Here is a 13918-nt window from a genome sequence, read left to right as displayed (position 1 = left end):
TGTAGCAGTGCTTAGGCGAAGCCCTGCGACGGTTGAACATCAAGATCGTCACCACGCCGTCGTGCTGACGGAACTCCTCCCCGAAGCTTTGCTAGATCGGAGCCCGGGGAGCGTCATCGAGCTGAACGTGTGCCAAGAACTCAGAGGTACCGGAGTAACGGTGCTTGGATCGGTTGGACCGGGAAGACGTACGACTACTTCCTCTACGTTGCATCAACGCTTCTGCTTCGGTCTACGAGGGTACGTAGACAACACTCTCCCATCTCGTTGCTATGCATCACCATGATCTTGCGTGTGCGTAGGAAATTTTTTGAAATTACTACATTTCCCAACAGTGGCATCCGAGCCTAGGTTTTATGTGTTGATGTTATATGCACGAGTAGAACACAAGTGAGTTGTGGGCGATATAAGTCATACTGCTTACCAGCATGTCATACTTTGGTTCGGCGGTATTGTTGGATGAAGCGGCCAGACCGACATTACGCGTACGCTTACGCAAGACTGGTTCTACCGACGTGCTTTGCACACAGGTGGCTGGCGGGTGTCAGTTTCTCCAACTTTAGTTGAACCGAGTGTGGCTACGCCCGGTCCTTGCGAAGGTTAAAACAGCACCAACTTGACAAACTATCGTTGTGGTTTTTTATGCGTAGGTAAGATTGGTTCTTGCTTAAGCCCGTAGCAGCCATGTAAAACTTGCAACAACAAAGTAGAGGATGTCTAACTTGTTTTTGCAGGGCATGTTGTGATGTGATATGGTCAAGATGTAATAAGTTGTTGTATGAGATGATCATGTTTTGTTGAAGTTATCGGCAACTGGCAAAAGCCTTATGGTTATCTCTCTATTGCATAAGATGCAAGCGCCAAATAATTGCTTTACTTTATCGCTATGCGATAGCAATAGTTGCAAGAGCAATAGTTGGCGAGATGACCGTGTGACGACACATTGATATAGATCAAGATGATGGAGATCATGGTGTCATGCTGGTGACGATAGAGATCATGACAGTACTTTGGAGATGGAGATCAAAGGCGCAAGATGATGATGGCCATATCATGTCACATATTTTGATTGCATATGATGTTTATCTTTTATACATCTTATTTTGCTTAGTTTGACGGTAGCATTTTAATATGATCTCTCACTAATTATCAAGAAGTGTTCTCCCTGAGTATGCACTGTTGCGAAAGTTCTTCGTGCTGAAACACCAAGTGATGATCGGGTGTGATAGGCTCTACGTTCAAATACAACGGGTGCAAAACAGTTGCACACGCAGAATACTCAGGTTATACTTGATGAGCCAAGCATATACAGATATGGCCTCGGAACACGGAGACCGAAAGGTCGAGCGTGAATCATATAGTAGATATGATCAACATAGTGATGTTCACCAATGAAACTACTCCATCTCACGTGATGATCGGACATGGTTTAGTTGATCTGGATCACGTAATCACTTAGAGGATTAGAGGGATGTCTATCTAAGTGGGAGTTCTTTAAGTAATATGATTAATTGAACTTTAATTTATCATGCACTTAGTCCTGGTAGTATTAGCATATCTATGTTGTAGATCAATAGCTCGCGTTGTTGCTTTCATATGTTTATTTTGATATGTTCCTAGAGAAAATTGTGTTGAAAAATGTTAGTAGCAAAGATGCGATTGGATCTGTGATCTAAGGTTTATCCTCATTGCTGCACAGAAGAATTATGTCCTTGATGCACCGCGAGGTGACGGACCTATTGCAGGAGCAGATGCAGACGTTATGAACGTTTGGCTAGCTCAATATGATGACTACTTGATAGTTTAGTGCATCATGCTTAACGGCTTAGAATCGGGACTTCAGAGACGTTTTTGAACGTCATGGACCATATGAGATGTTCCAGGAGTTGAAGTTAATATTTCAAGCAAATACCCGAGTTGAGAGATATGAAGTCTCCAACAAGTTCTATAGCTAAAAGATGGAGGAGAATCGCTCAACTAGTGAGCATGTGCTCAGATTGTCTGGGTACTACAATCGCTTGAATCAAGTGGGAGTTAATCTTCCAGATAAAATAGTGATTGACATAATTCTCTAGTCACCATCACCAAGTTAGTAGAACTTCATGATGAACTATATTATGCAAGGGATGACGAAAACGACTCCCGAGCTTTTCATGATGATGAAATCAATGAAGGTAGAAATCAAGAAAGAGCATCAAGTGTTGATGGTTGACAAGACCACTAGTTTCAAGAAAAAGGGCAAAGGGAAGAAGGGGAACTTAAAGAAGAACAGCAAGCAAGTTGCTGCTCAAGTGAAGAAGCCCAAGTCTGATCCTAAGCCTGAGACTAAGTGCTTCTACTGCAAAGGGACTGGTCACTGGAAGCAGAACTGCCCCAAGTGTTTGGCGGATAAGAAGGATGGCAAAGTGAACAAAAGCATATTTGATATACATGTTATTGATGTGTACTTTACTAGTGTTTATAGCAACCCCTCAATATTTGATACTGGATCAGTTGCTAAGAGTAGTAACTCGAAACAGGAGTTGCAGAATAAACAGAGACTAGTTAAGGGTGAAGTGACAATGTGTGTTGGAAGTAGTTCCAAGATTGATATGATCATCATCGCACACTCCCCTATACTTTCGGGATTAGTGTTGAACCTAAATAAGTGTTATTTGGTTCTTGCGTTGAGCATGAATATGATTTGATCATGTTTATTGCAATATGGTTATTCATTAAAGTCAGAGAATAATTGTTGTTCTGTTTACATGAATAAAACCTTCGATGGTCATACACCCAATGAAACAAGTTCGTTGGATCTCGATCGTAGTGATACACATATTCATAATATTGAAACCAAAAGATGCAAAGTTAATAATGATAGTGCAACTTATTTGTGGCACTGCCGTTTAAGTCATATTGGTGTAAAGCGCATGAAGAAACTCCTTGATGATGGGCTTTTGGAATCACTTGATTATGAATCACTTGATGCTTGCGAACCATGCCTTATGAGAAAGATGACTAAAACACCGTTCTCCGGAACAATGAAGCAACCAACAGATTTGTTGGAAATCATACATACTGATGTATGTGGTCCGATGAATATTAAGGCTTGCAGCAGGTATCATTATTTTCTGACCTTCACAGATGATTTGAGCAGATATGGGGATATCTACTTGATGAAACATAAGTCTGAAACATTTGAACAGTTCAAAGAATTTTAGAGTGAAGTGGAAAATCATCATGACAAGAAAATAAAAGTTTTTACGATATGATCGCAGAGGTAAAATATTTGAGTTACGAGTTTGGCCTTCAATTAAAACAATGTGAAATAGTTTCACTACTCACGCCACCTGGAACACGATAGTGTAATGGTGTGTCCAAACGTCATAACCGTACTTTATTAGATATAGTGCGATCTATGATGTCTCTTACCGATCTACCACTATCGTTTTGGGGTTATGCATTAGAGACAGCTGCATTCACGTTAAATAGGGCACCATCTAAATCCGTTGAGACGACACCGTGTGAACTATGATTTGGCAAGAAACCTAAGCTGTCGTTTCTTAAAATTTGGAGTTGTGATGCTTATGTGAAAAAGTTTCATCTCGATAATCTCAAACTCAAATCGAAGAAATATGTCTTCATAGGATACCCAAAGGAGACAGTTGGGTACACCTTCTATCACAGATCCGAAGGCAAGACATTCGTTGCTAAGAATGGATCCTTTCTAGAGAAGGAGTTTCTCTCGAAAGAAGTGAGTGGGAGGAAAGTAGAAAACTTGATAAGGTAATTGTACCTTCTCCCTTATTGGAAAATAGTTCATCACAGAAATCTGTTCCTGTGACTACTACACCAATTAGTGAGGAAGCTAATGATGATGATCATGTAACTTCAGATCAAGTTACTACCGAATCTCGTAGGTAAACCAGAGTGAGATCCGCACCAGAGTGGTATGGTAATCCTATTCTGGAGGTCATGTTACTTGACCATGATGAACCTACGAACTATGAGGAAGCGATGATGAGCCCAGATTCCGATAAATGGCTTGAGGCCATGAAATCTGAGATAGGATCCATGTATGAGAACAAAGTGTGGACTTTGGTGGACTTGCCCGAGGATCGGCAAGCCATTGATAATAAATGGATCTTCAAGAGGAAGACGGACACGGATAGTAGTGTTACTATCTACAAAGCTAGAATTGTTGCAAAAGGTTTTCGACAAGTTCAAGGTGTTGACTATGATGAGAGTTTCTCACTCGTATCTATGCTTAAGTCTGTCCGAATCATGTTAGCAATTGCCGCATTTTATGAAATCTGGCAAAACAAAACTGCATTCCTTAATGGATTTATTAAAGAAGAGTTGTATGTGATGCAACAAGATGGTTTTGTCAATCCTAAAGGTGCTAACAAAATATGCAAGCTCCAGCGATCCATTTATGGACTGATGCAAGCATCTCGGAGTTGGAATATACGCTTTGATAAGTTGATCAAAGCATATAGTTTTATACAGACTTGCGGTGAAGCCTGTATTTACAAGAAAGTGAGTGGGAACACTACAACATTTCTGATAAGTATATGTGAATGCCATATTGTTGATCGGAAATAATGTAGAATTATTCTGCAAAGCATAAAGGAGTGTTTGAAAGGAGTTTTTCAAAGAAAGACCTCGGTGAAGCTGCTTACATATTGAGTATCAAGATCTATAGAGATAGATCAAGACGCTTGATAAGTTTTTTCAATGAGTACATACCTTGACAAGATTTTTGAAGTAGTTCAAAATGGAACAGTCAAAGAAAAAGTTTCTTGCCTGTGTTACAAGGTGTGAAGTTGAGTAAGACTCAAAGCCCGACCACGGCAGAAGATAGAAAGAGAATGAAAGTCATTCCCTAAGCCTCAGTCATAGGTTCTATAAAGTATACCATGCTGTGTACCAGATCTATTGTATACCATACACTGTGTTAAGAGAGGGAGTACAACAGTGATCTAGGAGTAGATCAATGGACAGCGGTCAAAATTATCCCTACTGGAATAAGGATATGTTTCTCGATTATGGAGGTGACAAAAGGTTGTCGTAAAGGGTTACGTCGATGCAAGTTTTGGCACTGATCCAGATGACTATAAGTCTCAGTCTGGATACATATTGAAAGTGGGAGCAATTAGCTAGAGTAGCTCCATGCAGAGCATTGTTGAATACATGCGGATCTGAATGTGGCAGACCCGTTGACTAAACTTCTCTCACAAGCAAAACATGATCACTTTTTGGGTCTTAATCACATAGCGATGTGAACTAGATTATTGAATCTAGTAAACCCTTTGGGTGTTAGTCACATGGAGATGTGAACCAATCACATAAAGATGTGAATTATTGATGTTAAATCACATGGCGATGTGATCTAGATTATTGACTCTAGTGCAAGTGGGAGACTGAAGGAAATATGCCCTAGAGGCAATAATAAAGTTATTATTTATTTCCTTATATCATGATAAATGTTTATTATTCATGCTAGAATTGTATTAACCGGAAACATAATGCATGTGTGAATACATAGACAAACAGAGTGTCACTAGTATGCCTCTACTTGACTAGCTCGTTAATCAAAGATGGTTATGTTTCCTAACCATGGACAAAGAGTTGTTATTTGATTAATGGGATCACATCATTAGTTGAATGACCTGATTGACATGACCCATTCCATTAGCTTAGCACCCGATCGTTTAGTATGTTGCTATTGCTTTCTTCATGACTTATACATGTTCCTATGACTATGAGATTATGCAACTCCCGTTTGCCGGAGGAACACTTTGTGTGCTACCAAACGTCACAACGTAACTGGGTGATTATAAAGGAGCTCTATAGGTGTCTCCAAAGGTACATGTTGGGTTGGCGTATTTCGAGATTAGGATTTGTCACTCCGAATGTCGGAGAGGTATCTCTGGGCCCTCTCGGTAATGCACATCACTTAAGCCTTGCAAGCATTGCAACTAATGAGTTAGTTGCGGGATGATGTATTACGGAACGAGTAAAGAGACTTGCCGGTAACGAGATTGAACTAGGTATTGGATACCGATGATCGAATCTCAGGCAAGTAACATACCGATGACAAAGGGAACAACGTATGTTGTTATGCGGTCTGACCGATAAAGATCTTCGTAGAATATGTAGGAGCCAATATGGGCATCCAGGTCCTGCTATTGGTTATTGACCTGAGACGTGTCTCGGTCATGTCTACATTGTTCTCGAACCGTAGGGTCCGCACGCTTAAGATTTCGATGACAGTTATATTATGAGTTTATGAGTTTATGAGTTTTGATGTACCAAAGGAGTTCGGAGTCCCGGATGAGATCGGGGACATGACGAGGAGTCTCGAAATGGTCGAGACGTAAAGATCGATATATTGGACGACTATATTCGGACATCATAAAGGTTCTGAGTGATTCGGGTATTTTTCGGAGTACTGGGGAGTTACGGGAATACGGGGGAGAAGTATTCGACCTTATTGGGCCATACGGGAAAGAGAGAGGGGCTGCCTAGGGCAGGCCGCGCGCCCCCAAGGCCTAGTCCGAATTGGACTAGGGGGAGGGGCTGCGCCCCCTCCTTCCTTCCCTTCTCCCATCCCCTTCCTTGTCTCCTACTCCTACTACATGGAAGGACTCCTAGTTAGACTAGGAAAGGGGGAGTCCTACTCCCGGTGGGAGTAGGACTCCCCTAGGGCGCGCCATAGAGAGGGCCGGCCCTCCCCTCCTCCACTCCTTTATATACGGGGGCAGGGGGCACCCCATAGACACACAAGTTGATCTTCGTGATCGTTCCTTAGCCGTGTGCGGTGCCCCCCTTCCACCATATTCCACCTCGGTCATATTGTAGCAGTGCTTAGGCGAAGCCCTGCGACGGTTGAACATCAAGATCGTCACCACGCCATCGTGCTGACGGAACTCCTCCCCGAAGCTTTGCTGGATCGGAGCCCGGGGAGCGTCATCGAGCTGAATGTGTGCCAAGAACTCGGAGATACCGGAGTAACGGTGCTTGGATCGGTTGGACCGGGAAGACGTACGACTACTTCCTCTACGTTGCACCAACGCTTCCGCTTCGGTCTACGAGGGTACGTAGACAACACTCTCCCATCTCGTTGCTATGCATCACCATGATCTTGCGTGTGCGTAGGATTTTTTTTGAAATTACTACGTTTCCCAACACCTTTTGGGTATAACCCTTAGCCACGAGCCGAGCATTATACTTTTCAATAGTACCATCAGGCCTAAGCTTCTTCTTGAATACCCATTTGCATCCTTTAGGTTTGCACCCATAAGGATGATTAGTTATCTCCCAAGTTTCATTTGCCAAGATGGAATCCATCTCGCTACGAACCGCTTCCTTCCAGTAGTCAGCATCTTCAGATGCATAGACCTCTGAAATAGAACTGTGAGTGTCATCTATGAGGTACACAAGAAAATCATCACCAAAGGACTTTGCAGTCCTCTGTCTCTTGCTCCTAATAGGAACTTCATTGTTCTCCTCCACAGGACTTTCAAAGTGTTCCATCGAAATTGTAGGTTCGATAATTGTAACTGGTTCCTGATTCGATGAACTAGGCATCTTCTGATTAGATCAGGTAGCCATATCCTTCATGGGAAAGATATCTTCAAAGAAAGTCGCATCATTCGACTCCATGATCGTACCAACATGCATGTCAGGTACCTCAGATTTTACAACCAAGAATCTATAGCCAATGCTATGAAAAGCATATCCTAGGAAAACACAATCCACAGTCTTTGGTCCAAGCTTCCGCTTCTTTGAAATTGGAGAATTGACTTTCGCCAAACAACCCCATGTTCGCAGATAAGAGAGTTTTAACCTTTTCTTCTCCCATTCCACGAATGGAGTTATCTCTTTGTTCTTTGTGGGGACTCGGTTCAGGACATGACATGCTGTCAGTATCGCCTCCCCCCACCATGCCTTGGAGAGACCCGATGTATCTAACTTGGCGTTAACCAAATCAGTTAGAGTACGGTTCTTTCTTTCGGCCACCCCATTTGACTGAGGTGAGTAGGAAGGAGTCCTCTCATGGATTATACCATGTTCCGCACAAAAAGCATCAAACTCATTGGAAAAATACTCTCCATCACGGTCGGACCTAAGCCTCTTGATTTTTCGATCAAGTTAGTTTTCCACTTCAGCTTTATAGATCTTGAAAAAGTTCAAAGCCTCATCCTTAGATTTCAGAAGATACACACGGCAGTATCTAGTGGAGTCATCAATTAACGTCATGAAATATTTCTTTCCACCTTTTGTCAACACGCCATTTATTTCACATAGATCTGAATGTATGAGCTCTAGTGGTGCAATATTTCTTATTTCCACAGTCGTGTGAGACTTACGAGGTTGCTTAGCTTGCATACACACTTGACACTTAGATCCCTTGACGGCGGTGAAACTAGAGATTAAGTTCAACTTCGCTAGTCGCGACATGCAACCAAATTTAACATGACAAAGACGTGAATGCCACACATTGGATTCACTATTGTTGCAAATATGATTAACAACTTTATTACAAATGTCTGATAAGGATAAACGAAACAAGCCTCCTGACTCATAGCCTTTACCAACAAAGGTTCCATACTTGGATATTACAAATTTATTCGACTCAAAGACAAACTTGTAGCCATCTCTACACAGAAGAGATCCGCTAACAAGATTTTTATTGACAGAGGGGCCATAATGCATGTTCTTCAGCCGCACGATCTTCCCCGAAGTAAACTTCAGATCAACCATGCCAACACCACGAACAGAAGCACTTGAACCGTTGCCCATCAGCACGGTTGAAGTCCCCGCGGTCTGATAAGACGAAAACATGGAAATATCACTGCATACATGCACATTAGCACCTGTGTCAATCAACCAGTCAGGAGAATGACATACTAAAAGAATAGTGGGAAATATACCATACCCAGCATCCTTCATGTCAGTGTCTCCAATGACAACATTAGCGGTCTTGCCGCCTTTCCCAGGATGACAACATTAGCGGTCTTGCAACTAGGAGCCCAATGATCAGGATCCCCACACACATGACAAGCACCTTTCTTCTTGCCATTCTTCTTCTTGAAGTTCGTGTGTTGCACAGCCTTGTTCTTCCCATCAAACTTAGTTTTTCCATCAAACCTGCCCTTGTTCTTGAACTTGTGGGGCTGGAAGTTCTGCTTCTGTACCACATTGGCACTAGATCCTCCCTCAATACCTCGAGCACGTGTGTCCTTTGCTCTCGCCTTTTCTTCCACATCAAGAGTGCCAATGAGATCCGGGACGGAAAACTCCTGCCTCTTATGCTTCAGCAAGGTAGCAAAGTTCCTCCATGAAGGAGGAAGCTTAGTGATGATACCTCCGGCAACAAACTTGTCCGGTAGCATACAACTGAAGTGCTCAAGTTCTCTAGCAAATGACTATATCTCATGAGCTTGATCAACCACGGAGCGCTCTTCAGTCATCCTGTAATCATAGAATTGCTCCATGATGTACAGCTCAGTGCCAGCATCCGAGACCCCAAACTTGGCCTCGAGTGTATCCCACATATCTTTTCCATTATCAATTGACACATAAGCATCAACTATGTTCTCACTAAGAACACTCAAGAGAGCAGCCTTAAACAGAGTATCCATTTTCTGAAAAGCTTATGCCTGTTGAGCATCAAGCTCTCCTTCAGGTTTGCCGAGAGTGGCGTCATAGCAACTCATGGTTTGAAACCATAAGACTGCTCTCACGCACCACCTCTTATAGTGGATACCCTCAAACATAGGAGGTCTCATGGAAGCAACAAAACCACTTGGGGTAAATTGCCTATAATAGGGTTTTTGGATTGTTGGAAATATGAGCAATTTACCAAATGATTTTATTAACAGAGATACTAGATAAAGCATGACTAATATAGTAGAGATAAAACAAGTCATGCGTTCTGACAGAGAGAAGGTAAATAGCTTCTGCATATATGAACCATAGCCTATCATATCTAAAGCAGACAGTATAGCAACTAGCATATATGAAGTAGAACCTATCATGTGTAGGACAAGGAGTAGAACAAGGAACTGCGGTAGAACCTTTAACAGGAAAGACAAGAACACGTACGGGACAGCAGCAGCAGAAGCGCTGGACTTGGGGTCGGTGTCCTCGCCTGTCATGTCGTCGAGGAGGTCGTGGACGTCGGGGAAGTAGTCGTCGGCGACCGGATCGTCCGTGATGAAGCAGCCAGTAGTCGCGCTGAGCGCTCCCCAAAAACCTTATCACCCTTCTCCCGTACAGGACTCAAAATGTGCGGTTTTGGAGGCCTGCTGTCCCGACCTGCGGTGCACGCCGCAAGACGGGATGGGGAAGAACGTAGCAGCAGCGTAGTGGTCGGAACTTTGTGGCGAGAGGAAGAGGAGCTTCTGTTGTGTCTCTCTGGAGAGGAGCGACCTCTCTTATATAGGCACAGGAGAAGGACGCGAAGAGGCTGCGGCAGGAGGTGAAGCAACGAAGGGAGACGAAGCGAACAGGCAGCGGCCCACGTGACCTTTCGTATACCCGTCGTGCGTGGTAAAAATTTAGATATCGGCTCGGCTCATTCCCGTCGTGACGTGGCGTGGCGTGGCGTGGCGTGGCGAGGCGGGTGGCGGAGAAGGAGCGCGCGTGGATATCCCTCTTGTTCTCATGCTCGTACAAGTGGGGAAAGAACCTTCCTTATAAGGAGGTCCAACTCCCACTAAACTAGCAATGTGGGACTAAACTTTAGTAGTATCCCTTGCCTTGCACAAATGGGCTAAGTGGGCCTCTAGGATTTATTAGGAATTTCTGAAATAGTTATTGGGCTGCCCAAAATAGACTAAATTCCAGCACATCCTAGGTCCTTGAACTATTTTGAATGTGTCATGTATGTTCTCAAACTATGAAAAATGTCATCTAGGTCCTCAGAAATTCTTGAAGTGTAATAGGTGTGTGTATATGTGACACCTCTGAAATAGTTCAAGCACCTACGTGACACATTTGAAATAGTTTGAGGACATGAATAGCACACATATTGCACTTCGAGGACCTGGATGACGATTTTCATAGTTTGAGGACCAATGTGACATCTCTGAAATAGTTTGAGGACCAATGATGCACTTCACTCCGCCGGAGGGCTGGTTCGGCGTTTGTCCCAACACACACTACACCAGGAGAGATTTGGGGGTGCTGCAAGCCAAGGGAAGTGGGCGAGCTCTGATGAAGCTACAACCGACACCTGCAGTGATAGAACCGGGTGCTGGAACCAACCGATGACATGCTGCAGCCCCAGCGCCATAGTGTTGGAACCGCTTGACGGTAGTGCTCGAACCGCCTGACGATAGTGTTGGAACCGGCGATGCAGGAAGCTGTGACGGCGGCGCTGAAGATGCGATGGGGAGCGGCTCCGATGTTGCAACCAGCGTGCGCCGAGGAGCTGCAAACCTGTTTTTTTGGAAATGGAGGGCGTACCCCTGGCCTCTGCATCATAATGATGCATACAGCCATATTATTAAAAAGTCGCAAAGTATCACAAAGTCGTCAAAGTATTACAGCTCGCAAGCGGAGCGAAAAATAAAAGTAAAGCAAAGTTCATGCTAACAATCACAATCGGAATGACAATAAGAAGGATAAGCTCCCTAGACTCATATCATGTTATGTGACCGTCATCCGAACCGGTTGAGTATAGCCCGTGCGACCATCTCCCACTGGTTGCACCCAGTAATCAAAGGCTCCCTGGATTTCATAGGAGTGAGTAAGGACCACGTACGGATCCAAGCGGTACCTCTGAAGATGACTTGCAAGAAAGTTAAATTGTGTTGTCTGTTAAATATCAAATCATTCCTGCAATTCCATATAGCCCACAATAGTGCACATATTTCAATCCGAATATGAGTCACCGTAGTATGTTCGACCCCAGTTAACCACATTTCAAACAATGATGCAATATCAACTGGAGGAGTAATGTTGAAGGCTATACGAATCGTTCTCCAAAGTAATTTGACCAATAAGCATTCAAGAAGTAAATATTATACTGTTTTATCATGATCACAAAAGCAACATCGTGGAGCTGCAAACCTGTTGTTGCCGGATGCGACCGTGGACAGGTTTCATGGCGTCGTTGGCACCGACGAGGAGTGGTGCTGCCATGACAAACGAGGTTGCTATGGCGGTGACGGCGCGGGGACCTCAGGGAGTTGTCGATGCGGAGGGGAGTGGTGGCTTTTGGCAACCGCGTAGGGCTCACGTGTTTTTAGTTTTAGGAAACGAAAGTTGTGTTTTGCATGCGGATAATATGACGGATGCTGATCCCACGGCTGACAACACTAACCTAATCCTACGGTGTCAAGGTGGACCGATGCAGCGCTAGGGCCTGTCAAGCGGCGCCTAGCAGTGCCCTCTATATGTGCACTAGTCTTGGCCGGGGGCTATCCTCCTTTTCAAAATGAAAACAAAAACAAAAATGCACTATAGTCTAGTAGCAAAGAGTGGGTATACACTAATACACACGTTTATAACTTTTACTAGTACTCCCTCCGTTCCAGAATACTTGACTACCATTTGTCCAAAAATAGATGTACTTATATATCAAAATATGTCTAGATACATCTATATTTTGACAAATGAAAGTCATATATTGTGAAACGGAGAGAGTACATGATAAGAGTATCCAATCTAGGAGAAAAGGTAACAAGATACTTATGTTTTTCATGTACATATGAACTGATCGGTCAGTAAATTGGCCAGCGGATAAAAAATACATACTCTCTCCGTCTTAAAATAAGTGTCACGGCCCCGGCGCACGAACCGAGGATGGTGGCTACGATCCCGATGACCAACGCGGCGACACTCAGTCGACTGTTGGTTTCAGGGGAGTTGTCGTGGAATTTGATCAGAACCATGGAGATGGCGATGAGCAGCAGGGCGAGGACGGCCAGCAGCACGATGACCGTGCACCTGCCGCACTCGTCAGGCTCCGCTGCCGCCTCCACGAGCTGGTCGTGTAGGAAATTCGGCGGGTTCTCCACGTCGTTGGCCATTGTGCGTCGGACTAGCCGGCTTGTCGATCGTCGGTCCCGTCGACAGTCCGGCCCTGCTGGCGTGTAGAAGACGATGCTACTGTATTTGTTCTGTTGAGCTAATTAACTACTGTAAGCCGCGTCTGCTTCGGTTTGAAACTTCGTTCCACGTAATTGTAACGGACAACGAACACATGCAAGGGCGTATGTAACACCAGGGCCGGCCCTAAGCCATGGCGAGGAGTGCAGCCGCCTAGGGCCCAGCATGTCCAGGGGCCCACCATACTCTCTGTGCACATATATTGATATATTTGAAGGGAAAAAATAAACTAAGGTAGCACTCGCAGCCCATTAAGAACGGTGGAGTCAGCCATGAGAATTAATCCTAATTGCTTCGTTTTGTGTGAGACAGCGCCGCCGGTTCGTTCTTCTTCCCGTCCAATCTTCTCCCTCTCCCAATTAATTGCACCAAGTTCCCAGGAGCTGGGCCCCAAGCGACGCTCATGAGGCTGGTCACAATGGGCAAGAACATAAGGCTGGTCACAATGGGCAAGAACATAAGCTAGTAACTTCACACTTCCCTAGACTATGTTACTACCTCCATAGTGGGTAGGAACATCTATGTTGTGTCATGCAATGATGTATTTATTAGGTTATAGACTCATTGTTTCTTGGAGTGTGTGATGTTCCGGTAACTTAGCTAGTTACCACAAACACCTCTCTCTTCATTAAATACGTGCCACATAAGCAAAGTTGTATTGGAGTGTGTGATGTTACTCCTAAGTTCCTCCCCACTGTGACCAGCCTAAGCTAGTAACTTCACACTTCCCTAGACTATGTTACTACCTCCATAGTGGGTAGGAACATCTATGTTGTGTCATGCAATGATGTATTTATTAGGTTATAGACTC

The sequence above is a fragment of the Triticum aestivum genome, chromosome 2A (assembly GCF_018294505.1).
Source record: "Triticum aestivum cultivar Chinese Spring chromosome 2A, IWGSC CS RefSeq v2.1, whole genome shotgun sequence".
Classification (NCBI taxonomy): Eukaryota; Viridiplantae; Streptophyta; class Magnoliopsida; order Poales; family Poaceae; genus Triticum; species Triticum aestivum.
Note: the sequence above shows the minus strand (reverse complement) of the source record.